The sequence below is a fragment of the Schistocerca serialis genome, chromosome 2 (assembly GCF_023864345.2).
Source record: "Schistocerca serialis cubense isolate TAMUIC-IGC-003099 chromosome 2, iqSchSeri2.2, whole genome shotgun sequence".
Lineage (NCBI taxonomy): Eukaryota > Metazoa > Arthropoda > Insecta > Orthoptera > Acrididae > Schistocerca > Schistocerca serialis.
Genome location: NC_064639.1, coordinates 28,635,308 through 28,656,586, shown reverse-complemented (window position 1 = coordinate 28,656,586; position 21,279 = coordinate 28,635,308).

Genomic DNA, 21,279 nt, shown 5'->3' with positions numbered 1-21,279 from the left:
GATTCCTGAGCAAAGTCGAGTGTGTCCTGCCAATCCAATACGTCCATCACTCGTTGAGGGGAGGGATTGACTATTTCAGAATCTGTTCCCTTATACGAACATCAGAAACGTTGTGTGCAATTGCATCATGTACCATAGTATCTGAATAAGGGAGTCCACAGTCACACTCAAAAGCACAATCCCTAGTAAGGCCTTGCTAGGTTGCAACCCACTCCCGATTAGTCTGACCTGCCGTACGTTTTGTACGAAAGAAGGTATACCGTTTCATAACTACACTGACTGATTGTTTGAAATATGCACCTAATGCAGACAAAATTTCTTCGTAGGACAGAGTTACTACGTCGTGTTGGGGAAATAATTTGACTATGACACGGTAGGTTTGCACACTGGCGGACGACAAAAGAAAAGGCTACCACTCGTTACCTTGAATTCTGTAGGCGGCGAGATGAAATCCAAATTGGCGTGACCACTCCGTTCAGCTTTCCAGTGCAGCATCAAAAGGTCGGAAGGTCAGTGAAACTGCATGTTGTGGCTGCGTTAGCGGTGGAGCAGCGGCTGCCGCATCGTTTTGCACTGCACGTTGACCCTGGACGAGCTGTCCAAGGGCATCCAGTAATGCCTGCGTCTGCTGATTCTGTAAGCGATAAAATTCGGACAGTACATCTGGAGATTGTGGCGAAGCCATTACACAATCAAATCAGGGCAGTATAGATAAGAACACCGTTTTTACACTCGTCGCCAATGTTGTGTTGGTAGAAGAGCCAACACCGTGCTGCGATTGGAGGCCGAAATGCACGCCTTTTAGCTCATGCAGGCTAGTGTGAGGAGGGAAAAACTAGACTGAAATGAGGTCTGGAACATGACAAGAAATGAGAATTCAGAAAGCGGACGAAATTAGTTTGATACTTAACTTCAATCCATTATGATGAACGTCGCTCTTGACGGTACATGATTCACAATACTGTCAGTTCAGAATACATTCTTGAAGAATATGGCGGCTTGCTAGGTCGTAGCAAATGACGTAGCTGAAGGCTATGCTAAACTGTTGTCTCTGCAAATGAGAGCGTATGTAGACAGTGAACCATCGCTAGCCAAGTCGGTTGTACCAACTGGGCCGAGTGCTAGGGACTCTCTCTAGACTAGACCTGCCGTGTGGCGGCACTCAGTCTGCAATCACTGATAGTGGTGACACGCAGGTCCGACGTATACTAACAGACCGCGGCCGATTTAAAGGCTACCTCCTAGCAAGTGTGGTGTCTGGCTGTGACACCACAGTTATTCTAAGTTCATTAGCCCGAAATATTGGAAATCGCTACCATCTTTAACGCTAAAAGAGACCGTATTAGCTACTCTCATGTAAGAAATGGTCTAGGAATAATAGCACTCCGTCCTCAGGCCACGAGTGGCCTACCGGGACCATCCGACCGCCGTGTCATCGTTAGAAGAGGATGCGGGTAGGAGTGGCGTGGGGTCAGCACACCGCTCTCCCGGTCGTTATGATGGTATTCTTGACCAAAGCCGCTACTATTCGGTCGAGTAGCTCCTCAATTGGCATCACGAGGCTGAGTGCACCCCGAAAAACGGCAACAGCGAATGGCGGCTGGATGCTCACCCATCCAAGTGCCAGTCACGCCCAACAGCGCTTAACTTCGGTGATCTCACGGGAACCGGTGTATCCAATGCGGCAAGGCCGTTGCCTGGTCTAGGAATAATAACAGATGAAAATCTAAACGGGATTGAGCTCGTAACTTCAATGCGCAAGAAGGCATGAGCCAGTCTCCATGCCCCACCCAAACATAAAAATCTCTTCTCTCTTAAAAAAAAAAAAGTACAAACGCTAACACTTCCACTTACTGTTTATACCGATGTTATAATACAAGATTATTCTCAGGAAATTTTATAGCACCTGGAACAGGCTGTAAATATTTCAGCTCGTTATAAGTGTTATGTTTGAATCGTTGATCAGATTCCACCGTCATACACACAACTACTCTGGCTGCGTGGAGACAAGTGCAGAGATATCCATATCCTTTGTGTTCTCTGCTGTCTTATGAACGAACAGTGCCTACATAGCTCTCCTAAACGTTCACCATCTTGTCTGAACAATTTAACGGTAACACTCGTTCCCATCTAAGCATAATTCTTCCGGTCCCACTCCATCGTTCGGCTATTTCCTCGAATTTCTTCGCAGCAGCAAGAAACCGACTGTAAAATGACATCCTGCATGATATTAGAGAACTGTAAAACATGTCCAGTTTCAGATGACAGTTAATTACATATCTACTCAGGCAACATTGATCATTACCACAGTAGCTGTATACACATGTTACCCCTGTACATCTTCCTATCGAACCAGATCTCTCTCAGTTCCTAGTATTCTTCGATGGTGCAGTCTCCTTAAATTTCGTTTCTCAAGAACTCGCTAAATCACAGAGCATCTACTTTGCGCACCTATAATTTATTAAAGGTCTCCCACTATTGTTATTGTAATGTATATATGCAGACCGTAGCGGTGATTCTATCTACAGCTACATCTACATCCATACTCCGGAAGCCACGTGACCGTGTGTAGCGGAGAGTACCTTGAGTACCTCTATCGGTCCTCGCCTCTATTCCAGTCTCGTATTGTTCTTGGAAAGAAAGATTGTCGGTATGCCTCTGTGTGGGCTCTATTCTCTCTGATTTTATCCTCATGGTCTCTTCGCGAGATATACGTAGGAGGGAGCAACATACAGCTTGACTCCTCGGTGAAGGTATGTTCCCGAAACGTCAACAAAAGCCCGTACCGAGCTACTGAGTGCCTCTCTTGCAGAGGCTTCCACTGGAGTTTATCTATCGTCTCCGTAACGCTTTCGCGTTTACTAAATGATCCTGTAACGATCCGTTGGATCTTCTCTATCTCTTCTATCGACCCTATCTGGTACGGATCCCACACCAGTGAGCAGTATTCAAGCAGTGGGCGAACAAGTGTGCTGTAACCTACTTCCTTTGTTTTCAGGTTGCATTTACTGAGGATTCTTCCAATGAATCTCAGTCTGGCATCTGCTTTACCGACGATTAATTTTATGTGGTCATTTCATTTTAAATCACTCCTAATGCCTACTCCCACATAATCTATGGAATTAACTGCTTCCAGTTGCTGACCTGCTATATTGTAGCTAAATGATAAACGATCTTTCTTTCTACGTATTCGCAGCACATAACACTTGCCTACATTGAGGGTCAGTTCGCATTCCCTGCATCATTCGTCAATTCGCTGCAGATCCTCCTGCATTCCAGTACAATTTTCCATTGTTACAACCTCTCGATATACCACAGCATCATCCGCAAAAAGCCTCAGTGAACTTCCGATGTTATCCACAAGGTCATTTATGTATATTGTGAATAGCAACGGTCCTACGACACTCCCCTGTGCAAAGCCCCTGTGCCAGGGTGGCGTAGTGGTTGGCGCGTCTGCCCAGTGAGCAGGAGATCCGGGCAAGAGTCCCGGTCCTGGTACAAGTTTTCGTTTGTCACTGTAGTCTGCATACGTACCATAGATGTTTGGGGCTTGGAAAGGTCTTCGGAACCGTAAAGTTTCATTTGACTATCATTATTGTTAGTTATTTGCCATTATTATTATTACTATTAGTGGCAGAAGCAGCAGTAGTAAAAGTATTGTTAGTTTAAGTTTATTACTGCATTGTCAGTACCGTCTACTCAGACTGTCACTACAGACACTCAAATCATTTTGATACTACTTGGCATATTAAAAATATTATTTCGCAGGTATCTCTATAAAGAGAAGGTACTGTGTGTGTGCCCGATGCAATAGAAGGCTTGATGGCAGTAATCAGATCAAGCTAAACAAATGAATAAATAGGAAATAAAATTAGAAGAAAAATAAGGGAGTAAATATCATTCGAAACCATATGAGGCAAATTAAAATTGCTGCTATGTTAAAATTTTACGCTATTAGTAGTTATAAATAGTAACAAAAATGAGAATATTTTTTTGTGGCAGCAGAGTGGCGGAAGAGAACCTGTAGAAGACGTGTTTGTGAGAAGAAAACTGACATTTACCACAGAGGATGGGCCGCTCAGCGGAGTTACAGGAACTGCCACGGGGATTGTAGCGCGAAACGCATGGAGCTACAAATTTTTGACGGAAATTTATATTGCTAGAGTCCAGAGTCCTTTAAATAGTTAAGAAAAATAAATTTCACAGAATCTGTTCGTCTGTACTTCCGCAAGAAGAGAATGCAGGAATTTTATTTTAATGTACCCAGAACACATCAGGTGTTGGAAATATGTAACTAAACATTCAACACTCAAAACATCATAACCGTCATCCAATCAACAAGAACAAGATATGAAAATAACAATGACAAACAATCACAACAAACGCCTTATACCAATGCAGGAACAATATGATATTCAGAAATACTTTTTTTGTGAGTCATCTGTCTTCTAACTGTTTTGATGCAGCTCGCCAAGAATTCCTCACCTGTGCGAACCTCTTCATCTCAGAGTAGCACTTACAACCTACGATCTCAACTATGTGCTGGATGTATTCCAGTCTCCATCTTCCTCTACAGTTTTTGCCGTCTTCAGCTCCCTCCAGTATCATGGAAGTCAGTCGCGGACGTCTTAACAAATGTTCTATCAGTTTTGTCCCTTCTACTTCTCAGTGTTTTCCACATATCCCTTCCCTCTCCGATTCTGCGCATTACTTACCTTATAAATCCACTTAATTTTCAACATTCTTCTCTAGCACCACATCTCAAATGCTTCGATTGTCTTCTGTTGTGCTGGTTCCCCCACTGTCCATGTCTCACTGCCATACAGTGCTGTCTCCAAATGTACAGTCTTAGACAGTAAAACTGACCGCCGGCCGGCCGCCACAGAGACTAAGTCCGAGTCATTCACTTAAGGTGGCCAATAGAACTGACCGCCCCTGACAACTCTAAGTTCGGCAATCTGCACAATCTGGCAACACTGTAAGATGCGGAAGTGTCAGGAGGAAGTGTTATCTACGAGGCCTGTTCAGAAAGTAAGCTCCGATTGATTGCCAAATTGAAACCACAGTGAACATGATATATGTTTTACTTGTAACAATTAGCTACACCTTTCAGCTACTTCTCTACGTAGTCGCCGTTCTGACTTAGACTTTTGTCATAGCGTTGTACCAACTTTTCAATAGCCTCATCATAGAAGGCAGCCGCCAGTGCTTTCCGCCAATTCTCCACGCTGGCCTACACCTCGTTGTCTGTGTCAAAATGTTGTCTTCAAAGACAGCGGCTCATGTGACCAGAGATGAAACTCAGGGGGAGACAATTGCAGACTGTATTGAGGGTAATCTCACATTTCCATTTGAAAACGATGCAGGAGCATCTTCATTGCCCCTGCAGAATGCGGCGGAGAATAGTCTTGAAGAAGAAACAGCACGACAGTTATGTAATGTTAGCTGCATAGCTTCAGGCGAAATTTCTCACCAGGCCCTCGTACTTGGCGGCAGACACTATTTTCTAGACATCTTTACGCACTCACTGCGAGCTCAGCAATGAGAAGAGCGACGTGATGCTAACTGGGGTTATACTAGAGACACTAACCAACACATCTGTGCAAAGCTTTATCGGATTTTCATAGTCGTTTCCATTTCGCGACCGATCGGAGCTTACTTTCTGAACGCCCCTCGTACTTCCGAGAGGTTGTCGGACTACGTGAGCCCGTGGTCTAATGGCAAGCGTCGTGCGTTCTAAACTTATAGTCGCCTGTTCGCGTCCAACTGTATATATATATATACTTTTTTTTTACCACAGTCGGTCTAAAGTTACGAGTCTGACTGAACATCAAAGATAATTCGCTTAACATTCTACCCACCATCAATAACAAGTATTCCAGAAACAATTTCGCAGGATAGCTCGTGGCTGTGCCGCGATCATAACAGCTTACGCTCGAGCGTTTCCTCGCGCTGCAGCGGCTACCGGCCACCGGCCAGACGCCACCCGCCACCTGAAATCCGGCGCCGCCCAGGTGAACGCGTCGCGACGCTGTCAGTGTGTGTCTCAACTGTCATTTTCGAGTTCTAGTTATCATCTGGCAGTTAAGCAATGGATTTTGCAAACTTGAAAATCATGAACTACAGTTAAGCATTGTAAAATTGAGTCGTAAGTGGAAATAGATGTAACATCTGCAACACAACGTTTACTTTTGGTACAACAGAGGGGTGTGAATGCAGAGGAGGCAGCTAGAAAGATTTGAATTGTGTGTGGAGCGACTGATTTTGGGAAAAATACGCAAGAAAAAGATATTCTTGTTTCAACAAAGATCGTTCTGGCATGAATGATTTTCCACATTAAGGAAGTCTCGACTACTAATATATGTGATAGATTACCATTTTACCATCATGCGACATTTGCATTCAACAGGCAAAGTTCAGAAGTCTGGTGTAGGAGCACTGCATGCTCTAATTCCAAACAACAGAAATCAACGGAGTGACTGTTATTGAACGTCATCAGGTCGCTCATTGAGCATTCGTATGCAGTACTGTTACTGGTGACGTGTTATGATGCCTTTATCGTTAACTACCTAAGAAGAAATGAAAGGCTGAGCCCCTCCAAAAGACATAAACTCGAGCAAAGAGTAGTATGAACATAATATTTTACATCTGATAGCTCCAAAAGTGTGTTTTGGGCTACGAATTCTGCCCCAAGGGCTGTGTGCAACACAGCTGGAATTTGTTGCCAACAACTGAGACACCTTTCGGTCTTAGCGTAAGAAAATCGAGCAACACAACTACATCACATGTGCTACTGTATGATAACGCACTTCTTGATTTGAGAAACAAAACTATCCAGGAGATTGAAATTAAAGTCGTCTCTCAAGCACTTGTGTTGATAGAGAAGTCCTCTCTCAAGCTCTTGTCCCTCTCGTCATATATTCGTAAAGATTTACCTTTCCCGCTCTTGATCGATCGACCGTCAACGCAATTCATTTCTAGACGAAAATACTCTTAAAACTACTCTGGTATAATGATATTGCTGGAACCAGTAGGTTTCTACTGGCGTAGAATTTGTAAACAACTTTAGCGTTGTCAGATCGTTTTAGATATCGTGAAAGAAAACTCTTTTGCTGATTAATTTCTCTTTGATGATTACTGTTGCGTTTAGTAAACTAATGGAAAATCCAATTAAAATATTCACTGTACTAATGCAAATTAAATTCAGCTTACTACAGAAACATCACGACGGCAGACTATCTTAATAAAGCATTAAGTATCTGTAAGACGATTGAGCCTATTTTAACACGAATTAGTAGGACATTACCGACTTTTGACTTCGAAAAGATCTGTATTTACTTCATTTCCTGTATCGTTCGCAATTATTATGAAAATGTGGCATTTCATAGATAAAATTATGTATTCACAACAGCAAAAAATATGTCGTCATTATGAATTTGGCAGTACCGTAAGGTTTTCGCTCTATCACTAAGGGTTACTGAAAGTAGCAAGGCGCATTTTGCTCGAGCGTTGTCTTACGATTCCCTTATTGCGTTTGTATCTGCCTGCTTGTAGCTCTGCTACAAAAGAATTAAAAATCTGGCTCTCAGCGAGTCTCGAAAGGCGAACGAAAGCAGCTTGCACCTAGTAGCCAAACATGTTTCTTGGGAACAGGCTACTTCCTAAAGTGGGAAGATATTCTTTTGTGGTTGAATTGTTGGCAGATGTCAATCAGACGTGTGCCGTTGGTCTAAGCGTTTCGGTGTGTTGAATTTGTACCAATTATTTCTCTACAGGTTTTTTCTGTCCCAAATAGAGAATTGAAGTCTCCCATTAGTATTTTCACGTTATCTTGGTGAATTTTGCTCATAGTATTTTCGAGTGTATATCTTTTATAGGGGCTCTGAATGAGCATAGTCATAAGTCGATTGTTGATGGATGCGATTTCTTTGACAGAGTTGATGATAGATCTGTGTTCGAGAAATGCAGTGCCGAAGATTGGTACGCCTTTCGCTACCTTTCGTTGTATTTTTTGGCGGACGATTTCTTTTGTGAGATTATTGAGGTGTCTTGTTTGGGTCAATGTATCGAAGATTAGTTTTCAAATGAATGTTTTCTGCTTGTAGGGAAATTTACCAGAGATTTTCGATATTCTCTGCCGTGCTAACCTGGACTCCCCAGAGTGCGAAAATCCAACTGCCGCCTATCGGTGGCCAGGTTGTGTACCACCTGGGGTAAAGTTACCTTTGCTTGCATAGTTCATGTTTTCTTGTGTTTCATTGGTTTGGCATGGGTGATACCAGGACCGGACAGGACCAGAGGGTGTTGAAGCCTTTGGAAGCAAATACTTTCAGCCAAGCTCATTGAGATAACAGACGGTGAGTAGCCGTTCAGGATTGTGTTAGTATTTGGTTCACCCCAAGTATTTGATTTCCTCGGTACCACCCATATGCGGGACGGTTTCCCCTATCGGCCACACGGCATTTTTATTATTATTATGTCATCTGCAAATCTGATATGGAGTATCTTCCCTCCACTGAAATAGATGTGTATTGTTCGATTCAATATTTCCATCAGATAAATATGGGTTATAATTACGTTACATTGCTGCTAGTCGACATATTTCTCACTTTTTCTTAGACAGTTGCTAGCTGTTACTCCATCATAGGAATTTATGTGCGCAGCATTGTTGCAGTACAGACGTTCAAATTATCCGATTTCTATAATTTCATTTCGATACAAGATCGTCCTAATCGGATTCAGCCAGTCCTGTCTTAATTTGGATATCCGACTACGACTCTCATCATATGATAGACTGGGTGAACCACATTCTTAATCGGACTGTTGAATCCAGATCACTTATCTATGACAGGGCCTGAATTCTTAAACACTGTGGAAAATAATAATCCAATGTGATTATTACAAATACGTTATTTAAATATAAATATATGAACTAACGAGATAACAGTTTATTTACAGGAGCAGAGACCCATCCATCATAGCAGGGCAGTGTGAGATTCGTTTCAGGGCCAGATAGACAGCTGAGGAACTGACTGGTGCATGTGTTGTTCAACACACAGTAGTTGTCATCCTCACTGGAATCAATGATTATTTGTGTGTGTGTGTGTGTGTGTGTGTGTGTGTGTTTTCGTGTTAACGCAGAGGTAACAAGGTCATTGCCATGTGTCCCTACAAATGCAAGCGACCTTTGGACGAATATAGAAAACGTATGGTGGGAAGTAAACCATCACGCTACACTGTCGACGACATAATGAAATCAATTCCCCTACGCCCTCGAGAAATCTTACGTAATGATCGTGGGTGGGTTGGTTACTAAAAGTATACTAGCCCACAAAGCCCATGTGGACAATTATCTGATAATCGGTCAAGCTTTGCTTTGTCGCAGCTCTTTAGCATACAACAAGTCCATTTACGTTCACTCCCCTCCTTACAGTTCTTGCAATGCAAGGTAATTGAAAAATCTCATCCACTCTACGCCAACTGAGGAACTGACTGGTGCATGTGTTGTTCAACCCATAGTTGTTGTCACCCTCTTTGGAATCAATGACTGTTTGTGTTTGTGTGTGTGTGTTAGCGCACATGTGTGTATTCAGCAATGACTGCCAGCTGCCACAACACTTCACAGAATCCTTGCGGCAGGCAACACAACTGTGCGTGCACTTCAGACTTCATTCAGTGAGACGTCAGGAGATGGATGAAAAAGTCAAATTAACGTCGCTTTCCGAGTCGTATTCAATCCAGAATGAGGTGTTACTAAGGTAGTTGAGCGTTATAGCAATTACACTTTTATGATTCCCATATGAGTATTTCGAAATCCAAAAGAACCCGTTAGTGTGAAACTATCGGGAACTACATTAATATCAAACTGCAAGAACTTGAGACAATACGTGGACTCTTCTCTTCGCTGGGTGACCTATTACTGTTATTTAGCATTCTCTCCGTCCTAGTCGTAATGCAAATGGAACTTCAGAGGCGCTTTCCGCTATTCTTGATAAACATCAGCAACCTGTAACCACTGAGAGTCACAACTGCGTGATGATAATGGTTCAGGTTGTCAGTAGTTGTGGTGGTGTTATACTGTCAAACTGCTTACAGTAACGTTAATGGTGGCGCACATAATTTAGCGCTGACTACCTACTTAAGTAAAGATAGTGTTGTGGCTTGTCTTTATTTGGCCTCAGCTTGAGTAATCCGATTCAACTAACATAGTACTCCAATCGCGGGCTCCTAATACAGTATGACAGCAGAGATTATCGTGCGGGTATTATATTATTTCTGCAATGAAATGCTTAACAAATCTTACCCTCAGCTATGCAGCTGGAATGACTCATTACACAGGTACTCCATGTTGCACTTGGTTAAGTCATCAGTTCGCTGCAATCCTGGTTGTACTGTTCTTAAATACTCGTATGCTTCCGAAATGGTTCAAATGGCTCTGAGCACTATGGGACTTAACTTCTGAGGTTATCAGTCCGCTAGAACTTAGAACTACTTAAACCTAACTAGCCTAAGGACCTCAGACACATCCATGTCCGAGACAGGATTCGAACCTGCGACTGTAGCGCCTGGAACCGCTCGGCCACCCCAGCCTGCATACTTGTATACTGACCATTCGTTATTTGACTAAATATGAACTACAATCTGATTCGCATGTATATGACATGGGTTAGCGCCGGCACAAAGGTATGACTAAGGGTTGGATGCCGTTGAAGTCATGTTACATTGATGGCAGGACAAATGTTCGCAAATCACCTCTATTGCCTCAAAAAACAATTGCATCTTAAATATCGAAGGACCGACGACCACACTGTCACAGCGCGTTGAAATACAGCAACGACGGCAGATGAAAATTTGTGACCGACTGGGCTTCGAACACAGACCTCCTGCTTACTAGACAGACGTTCTGATAACTGGAGTATTATATTTTTTTTAATGTTTGAGAAGACTTTCAGCACCAGGTAGGCGGAGGCAAAGAGGGCAGGGGTCGAAGATCCGGTCCTGTCATGGTCCTTCAACAAGGTTCCGCTTCCAGTTGTTAGTGGCCATGTCCTTGGGATTCCCCCTTAACCACAGTCGGAGTCGGAGACTCTCTTCAGTTACATCCAAGCAGTGCGCATCTATTGCACTATTGTAAGAACCGATGGGCAGTATTTTGGTATTAAAATTTTGTAAATTTGTGGTAAGAACTTATGAAACCAAGCTGCTTAGGTAATCGGTCCCTAAGCTTACACATTACTTAATCTAACTTAAACTAACTTACGCTATGGACAACACACACACCCATGCCGGAGGGAGGATTCGAACCTCCGACGGTGGACACTATGATGAGACAGCAGTCAACCTCTCTGCAGCACCTATCTACACACGCCCCTCGTCAGACGCGAATTCCCATTTTTTCCGCATACCACATACGCGGTACCCCTCGGCCATTGTTCCACTAACTTGCGTCCACACTGTATTCCCGCGAGGGTCGGACGATGTCGTGCGTCTAGCACTGAAAACTTTCGATGACCCGTGGAGACCCAAATAATTATACAGGATGTTTCAGGAGGAATAGTAAATATTCTAGGAGATGGTAGTATAGACAAATTGTTGAAATAATGACATATAACATGCGTCCAATTTTTATTGAACATACAGGTAGCTGGGTTCAGTGCATTTCCGTTTCGTATGTTGGTCCTTACAGAACCTAGTTGTCTACACTTCCTTGAAAATGAGCTTCCAGCGTCATTGGAAGAGGTTCATTTGGCTACAAGAATGCGTATGTTCCTCCAGCATGACGGGGCTCCTGCACATTCTAGTCGTCAGGTGACACATTATCCAAACCTAACATTTCCTGGAAGATGGATCATTGGATATGGGCACTTTTCTTGGCCTTCAAGGTCCCCGGACCTTATCTCTTTCGATTTTTGCTTGCGGGGATGGTTAAAGGCGGAGTCTACAAAGAAAAAGTAAACCCAAGAGCCGATTTGATCGTTCTGATTATGAATAGTGCAGCCCTCATAAAAGGACGCAAAGACGACCTACACGTGGTGTTATCAAGAGAAGTCAAATGAGCATTGAAGTTGGTGGAGGAATTTTTGAAAATCAACTTTGAATGTCCTCGTTGCCTTTGCTTTCAGTTTGTTAGGGTTACGTACTAACAGCTGTATCTCTGTACAAAATAAAAAGTGGACGCATTTATATGGAATTTTTTTATGCAATTCGTCTGTACTACCACCTATTAAAATATCTAATATTCCTCCTGAAACACTCTGTGTATGGATATATGTGTAGTGTCTGTTCTTTCGGACATGTCCGAAAGAAAATGCTTCATGGCATTCTGCAACGACCTTCGGTCGCAGGGGCTGATAGAGATTTCAGAGCTGCTTGGCTGTCTGAATAAAAGTAGATGCTACGATTTTTGTAGGGTCTAATCTAATTCTCCTCCGCGCACATGCTGATAGAAGATACTATGTAATACTGTGGCCATCTTCCCTAAAGAGATTCTAGGCAGTACACCAGACCCGGTGGTTTCATCTGTTTTCGACCTGTCAGTATACAACTATATTATGTATCCTGAACGGTGTAGTGGTTCGTTCTTCCACTGCTCCCTGCTTCCAACTGTTACATGGAAAGGTTTATTGAAACAGCTAGAAGTTACTGTATAGTTAGTCGGCATTTCCCCAGCCATCGCCATACTGATTTGGGATTCCGTATATTCCAACTATATCCAGTTATTTACAATTTGTAGCCTTTATGTCCCTGCTGTGGCCTCCATTTTAAGCCACAGGTGTAAGGCGGGCATGTCTAGCCTAATATCCATCCCAAGAGTGGATGTCCTGCTAATTCCGTCTGTTTGTGAAAGCAGGCCAGTCTCTGCACTTTGCGAGACTCCCTAGCAGCCGCCTTCTGTTCGACTTTGTTCATATTATATGACAATAAATTATCATTGGTATTTTTGGAGAGGTGTATATCCAGTACGTACTGGGTTTAGACCCCAGTTTACCATACAGCAGCTTCTAGTGCTTATAAGATTATCTTTCGCAGTGGAATATATTCTTTATGTGAGGTGTTCACAATAGTTTTCCATCCAGGGCTACCTCTAGATACACTTCAACCCTCTCTAAAGTTTCATCGAGAAACATAATTTTTCATTATATGTGCTGGACATGCTTCCCCATAAATAATACTACACTAATTTTCGTGCGGCTTGTCTTTGAATACTTTTTCACAATGTTCAGTGCACATAGGTTTAACAATACTATCAAATATTCTAAGTCTTACTGTGAATAAATCGTCTACTTATTCTTTTCAAGAGTAGTCTCTCGCATTCAGCTCATCTATGAGTTCATTCACCACTAGGTTCTTCATCTCTAACCATTTACTCGAAGGTCGTATTACTAGAACCCCCTCGACATCCAGGAAGATACAGAGAGCATCCAGAAAGGGTAGTGCTTTTTCCACCTTCCCGACAGGTTGGTGAAGTGTTACCTCACATGATTTGCTTCGTAAGTATTATGAAAATGCGGCAGTTCATAGATAAAATTACGCATTCACAACAACAAAAAAGTATGTCGGCAGAAAATAAAAGTGGCATTATGAATTTGGCAGTACCGTAAGGTTTTTCGCTTTGACACTAAGGGTTACTAAAAGTAGCAAGACGAATTTTGCTAGAGCGTTGTCTTCCCATTCCCTCATTGAATTTGTATCTGCCTGCTTGTAGTTCTGCTACAAAAGAATTAAAAATCTTGCATTCAGCGAGTGTCGAAAGGCGAACAAAGGCAGCGTGCACCTGACAGGCAAGCACGTTACCGAGGAGCTAGCGAACAGGTGCGGGTCTTTGACGTACTTACTGGCTCAGTAGCCGCTATGGCAAATAAATCGCATCATAAGAGACGAGAGTAGTTGTATTTACCGTGTGAAATCACTTTCGTTGACTCAAAAGCATTAACTGATATCCTTATGTCACGTCTCAAGAGAAAATCACTTACAGTATTCAATTGAAATGACACGATAATATCAAGTGAATTTAGCAGGATAGTTCTGTGCCATCAAGGAAGTAACTCGTCGGTCACCGAGTTGCCAAACATATTCTGCGCTGTTGCCAAGTTTCAGTTATAGTGCCAGGAAGGATACCAGCTGATGTGTTCTGTGAGTGACCTCGGAAGTAACTACAGCTTCATCTCAAAGTTGCTGGTGGCAAGGGCCGCAAGATCCTCATTATATGCCCATGAGTCTTATTCGCATTTCTGTAACTAGGTTTAGAGGCTAGAGTGCAATTACTTGTAATACATCGATGCACTGAATGCAAAGTAAATGTCATATATTAATAACTGCGACAATTATTTGTGTTTTACTGTCTTAATCGGATCGAAACCTTGAAAGCGTATTCACCATACGCGATTCACAATTTTGGAGCTTCTCTAGTGGTTGAGTTGGCAATGCCTCTTTGCTGTACAATCACTGTCATTGGCACATCCACCAGAAGACAGGCATGGCCTGGCTTATTGTTGTCAGCTTTCCTGATGGATATTCTGCCTTTGTTCGAAACATGAAGACTTAAGGTGAATTCGAACATTCCATATGGCGAAAATTTTATGTTTCCATTCTTCCAGCTCTAACATACAAATAACAGTTACAATAAGCGGCAGAAAAGCGCCTGTGAACCAACAGTTAATGATGCAATCATAATTAGTGGAGTCTGACAAGTTCCATCTGTCATCTGATAATTGTGAAAACTACTTTTTCATCTTCACAGCACCGCAGTATGAACTCAAGGGTTTCATAGAATACCTATACTTAATTTCGTTGTGATCGTTTTCAACGACGGTAGGGGAGGAGCAAAACCATCTGACTTGAAACATACTTTTCCAGTGGGATTTGAATCTTTGGTTACGGTTGCAGTAGCATGTCCAGTGAGGTATCAAGAATGTGAGCAATCACTCATTGCTATAGTATAGCCTAGGGCAGAAAGAAGCAGGTTTCCGACAAAGTAAAAGATGAGAGACACTGTCGCTGTCACTTATTAAACAGGAATTGTTCAGAAAATTACAACAATATCTAGTGAAATGAGTAGGTTGATGCAGCTCCAGTCCGGCACTATCACTGAGTTGCCAAACGTTTTCCGAATAGCACTTATGATATAAATGTGTGTGTGTGTGTGTGTGTGTGTATGTCTGTTCTTAGGACGTTTCCGAAAGAACAGACACTACGAATCGAAATAGACAGACTTCTTAATCAATTAAAGATTGAAGGACAGATGTCCAGGCTGTCATGGGCATTAAAATAGAACAACAGCGTCAGATGAAAATTTGTGGCTGACCAGATTCGAACCCGGATTTACAAAATTTTAATACCAAAATACTGCATCTCGGTTCTTGCAATAGTGCAATAGGTGCGCACTGGTTGGATGTAACTGAAGAGAGACTCCAACTCGGATTGTAGTTAAGGGCGAATCCCACGCGCAAGGCCACGAACAATTGGGAGCGCAAACTTAATGTCATCAGAACCTTGTTGAAGGACCATGACATGCGATCGTTGGACCGACTGCACAAAGTTCGTTAATTTGACGTTTTCATCCGTCTCCTGACGTCTCACTGAATGAAGTCTGAAGTGCACGCACAGTTGTGTTGCCTGCCGTAAGGATTCTGTGAAGTGTTGTGGCAGCTGGCAGTCATTGCTGAATACACACATGTGCGCTAACACACACACGCAAACACAAACAGTCATTGATTCCAGTGAGGATGACAACTACTGTGGGTTGAACAACACATGCACCAGTCAGTTCCTCAGTTGGCGTAGAGTGGATGAGATTTTTCAATTACCTTGCATTGCAAGAATTGTAAGGAGGGGAGTGAACATAAATGGACTTGTTGTATGCTAAAGAGTTGCGACAAAGCAAAGCTTGACCGATTATCAGATAATTGTCCACATGGGCTTTGTGGGCTAGTATACTTTTAGTAACCAACCCACCCACGATCATTACGTAAGATTTCTCGAGGGCGTAGGGGAATTGATATCATTAAGTCGTCGACAGTGTAGCGTGATGGTTTATTTCCCACCATACGTTTTCTATATTCGTCCAAAGGTCGCTTGCATTTGTAGGGACACATGGCAATGACCTTGTTACCTCTGCCTTAACACGAAAACACACACACACACACACACACACACACACAAATAATCATTGATTCCAGTGAGGATGACAACTACTGTGTGTTGAACAACACATGCACCAGTCAGTTCCTCAGCTGTCTATCTGGCCCTGAAACGAATCTCACACTGCCCTGCTATGATGGATGGGTCTCTGCTCCTGTAAATAAACTGTTATCTCGTTAGTTCATATATTTATATTTAAATAACGTATTTGTAATAATCACATTGGATTATTATTTTCCACAGTGTTTAAGAATTCAGGCCCTGTCATAGATAAGTGATCTGGATTCAACAGTCCGATTAAGAATGTGGTTCACCCAGTCTATCATATGATGAGAGTCGTAGTCGGATATCCAAATTAAGACAGGACTGGCTGAATCCGATTAGGACGATCTTGTATCGAAATGAAATTATAGAAATCGGATAATTTGAACGTCTGTACTGCAACAATGCTGCGCACATAAATTCCTATGATGGAGTAACAGCTAGCAACTGTCTAAGAAAAAGTGAGAAATATGTCGACTAGCAGCAATGTAACGTAATTATAACCCATATTTATCTGATGAAAATGTTGAATCGAACAATACACATCTATTTCAGTGGAGGGAAGATACTTCATATCAGATTTGCAGATGACATAATAATAATAAAAATCACGTGTGGCCGATAGGGGAAACCGTCCCGCATATGGGTGGTACCGAGGAAATCAAATACTTGGGGTGAACCAAATACTAACACAATCCTGAACGGCTACTCACCGTCTGTTATCTCAATGAGCTTGGCTGAAAGTATTTGCTTCCAAAGGCTTCAACACCCTCTGGTCCTGTCCGGTCCTGGTATCACCCATGCCAAACCAATGAAACACAAGAAAACATGAACTATGCAAGCAAAGGTAACTTTACCCCAGGTGGTACACAACCTGGCCACCGATAGGTGGCAGTTGGATTTTCGCACTCTGGGGAGTCCAGGTTAGCACGGTAGAGAATATCGAAAATCTCTGGTAAATTTCCCTACAAGCAGAAAACATTCATTTGAAAACTAAACATCGATACATTGACCCAAACAAGACACCTCAATAATCTCACAAAAGAAATCGTCCGCCAAAAAATACAACGAAAGGTAGCGAAAGGCGTACCAATCTTCGGCACTGCATTTCTCGAACACAGATCTATCATCAACTCTGTCAAAGAAATCGCATCCATCAACAATCGACTTATGACTATGCTCATTCAGAGCCCCTATAAAAGATATACACTCGAAAATACTATGAGCAAAATTCACCAAGATAACGTGAAAATACTAATGGGAGACTTCAATTCTCTATTTGGGACAGAAAAAACCTGTAGAAAAATAATTGGTACAAATTCAACACACCGAAACGCTTAGACCAACGGCACACGTCTGATTGACATCTGCCAACAATTCAACCACAAAAGAATGTCTTCCCACTTTAGGAAGTAGCCTGTTCCCAAGAAACATGTTTGGCTACTAGGTGCAAGCTGCTTTCGTTCGCCTTTCGAGACTCGCTGAGAGCCAGATTTTTAATTCTTTTGTAGCAGAGCTACAAGCAGGCAGATACAAACGCAATAAGGGAATCGTAAGACAACGCTCGAGCAAAATGCGCCTTGCTACTTTCAGTAACCCTTAGTGATAGAGCGAAAACCTTACGGTACTGCCAAATTCATAATGACGACATATTTTTTGCTGTTGTGAATACATAATTTTATCTATGAAATGCCACATTTTCATAATAATTGCGAACGATACAGGAAATGAAGTAAATACAGATCTTTTCGAAGTCAAAAGTCGGTAATGTCCTACTAATTCGTGTTAAAATAGGCTCAATCGTCTTACAGATACTTAATGCTTTATTAAGATAGTCTGCCGTCGTGATGTTTCTGTAGTAAGCTGAATTTAATTTGCATTAGTACAGTGAATATTTTAATTGGATTTTCCATTAGTTTACTAAACGCAACAGTAATCATCAAAGAGAAATTAATCAGCAAAAGAGTTTTCTTTCACGATATCTAAAACGATCTGACAACGCTAAAGTTGTTTACAAATTCTACGCCAGTAGAAACCTACTGGTTCCAGCAATATCATTATACCAGAGTAGTTTTAAGAGTATTTTCGTCTAGAAATGAATTGCGTTGACGGTCGATCGATCAAGAGCGGGAAAGGTAAATCTTTACGAATATATGACGAGAGGGACAAGAGCTTGAGAGAGGACTTCTCTATCAATACAAGTGCTTGAGAGACGACTTTAATTTCAATCTCCTGGATAGTTTTGTTTCTCAAATCAAGAAGTGCGTTATCATACAGTAGCACATGTGATGTAGTTGTGTTGCTCGATTTTCTTACGCTAAGACCGAAAGGTGTCTCAGTTGTTGGCAACAAATTCCAGCTGTGTTGCACACAGCCCTTGGGGCAGAATTCGTAGCCCAAAACACACTTTTGGAGCTATCAGATGTAAAATATTATGTTCATACTACTCTTTGCTCGAGTTTATGTCTTTTGGAGGGGCTCAGCCTTTCATTTCTTCTTAGGTAGTTAACGATAAAGGCATCATAACACGTCACCAGTAACAGTACTGCATACGAATGCTCAATGAGCGACCTGATGACGTTCAATAACAGTCACTCCGTTGATTTCTGTTGTTTGGAATTAGAGCATGCAGTGCTCCTACACCAGACTTCTGAACTTTGCCTGTTGAATGCAAATGTCGCATGATGGTAAAATGGTAATCTATCACATATATTAGTAGTCGAGACTTCCTTAATGTGGAAAATCATTCATGCCAGAACGATCTTTGTTGAAACAAGAATATCTTTTTCTTGCGTATTTTTCCCAAAATCAGTCACTCCACACACAATTCAAATCTTTCTAGCTGCCTCCTCTGCATTCACACCCCTCTGTTGTACCAAAAGTAAACGTTGTGTTGCAGATGTTACATCTATTTCCACTTACGACTCAATTTTACAATGCTTAACTGTAGTTCATGATTTTCAAGTTTGCAAAATCCATTGCTTAACTGCCAGATGATAACTAGAACTCGAAAATGACAGTTGAGACACACACTGACAGCGTCGCGACGCGTTCACCTGGGCGGCGCCGGATTTCAGGCGGCGGGTGGCGTCTGGCCGGTGGCCGGTAGCCGCTGCAGCGCGAGGAAACGCTCGAGCGTAAAGGCCGGTTCCCACTAGAGCGCGGCAGCGCGGCGTGGGGCATCGGCAGCGGCAAGCGTTTTCCGCTTTGACGCGGCGGCTTGCGGAATTGGCGTTCCCACTTGGAAGCGGCAGACGCTAGCGGTAGCCAATGACGGACAGCCACTGAGGTACGGGGTGGGACCCACCGAAACGCCCGGTGTGTTTGAATAACTACATTTTACACCTACGGGAAGGAAAGACGAAGTTGGGTGAAGACATACCAATTTTTTCATTTTCTGTACAATGTACTCTTTCACACATTTCATTATTCATGTTTTCTCATTTCAACATAAACAGATTTCATGACTACCGTTCATGATTGTTCACTATCTCCTAACACATTTCACCATGAACAGATTTCATGACTACCGTTCACGATTGTTCACTATCTCCTAACACATTGAAACAATGTACGACAAAAGAAATTATTCAGATAGTTAAGCGAGACAAAAATTTAAAATGTGATACGGTAGCAGGTACACGAAACAGTAAGAACACAAAGGCTAGGGGGAAGGGATGAAAGTGGAAGCCACCTGACAGAATTTCCCACAGAGCATAATGTAATCATCGCCAGCACCTTGCTTAAGAATCACGAAAGAATAATATATATTTCGAACAGTTTTCGAAACCAGATTTTAAATTGTAAGGCATTTCCTGATGCAGACGCAAACCTGACTGAAGACTGTCAATAGCAAGAAAAGCGTTCTGAAAAAGAAAATTTGTTCATGCCGAATATAAATTCTAATGGTTGGATACTATTTTACAAAGGTATTTGTGTGGAGTGCAGCCTTGTACGTAAGTGAAACGTGGATGATGAACAGTTCTGTCAAAAAGACAATAGACGCTTTCAAAACATGGTGATTCATAAGAATGCTGAACATTAGATACGAGGATCGTGTGACTAAAGAAGAGGTACGGAATTAAATAGAGGAGGAAGAGGAAATTATGGCACAACTTTGACAACAATAGGGGTTAGTTGACAGGACGTATTATGGGGCGTCAAAGAGTGAGGACAAAGGGGTTGGTTGATACTATTCTGATAATAATCATCTGTTGAAATACTATTCTACTATTTTATCTGTTAAAGTAAGCAGTGAATTTACTCTTCCATGCACTCCTCCACAAAATATTTAAACCAAAACTGAAATCAGCTGAACACCAAATCTTTCAACCACTGTCTGACAACTACTGGATTCACTTTCAACTTTCTATAACTATCACCGGCTAGCCACACACACACACACAGATATAAGGAGAACGAAAATAAACAAACATTAGTTTTCAGCATATAATTCTGCAGTTTGGCAACATGTACATAAACAAACCAGACAGGAAGGGACATGAGGTGAACACACTGTAGTTACGACGTCAAATCAGAGTTTTCAGTAAAACGTCTACTGCTAGTGACAGAAGAAAAAAGAGCGAACATGAAAATGTGCTTATGTTCCATAATCAAAGTTTTAGTTCAACCTCCAGTATGTGACCAGTGGAGGGGAAACGTATATGTCCGCCAAAAATTCGATTCACTGAAAGTAATCAGTCATTCACGTAAAAAAAGATGTGAACTGTTTTATAATCTCCAAGTATCACATATCAAAACAAAACTGAATCATTCTAGATTCCACCGAAGATGCCTTAAAGTAAAAGGCGAAACGCGTCTTGAATCAGTAAAGTACACTGGATAAAGAAAAAAGAAAGGAAATAATCAATAGCTCTACATATTTAGTAAATTACATCTTATGACATACCAGCAAATTAGTTTCGGTTTAACTTCTCATTCGACATGCTATTAATGCCGTTTAAAAAAATTCATCTATCCCTTCTGAAAAACTGTAGTTACTTTCATATCTTGGTAGATGAACAGATTTAGGATATTTATCATGCGACGAAATACATGACTTTTCACAAGTTATCGTTTGCATAAAAAAAAAAAAAA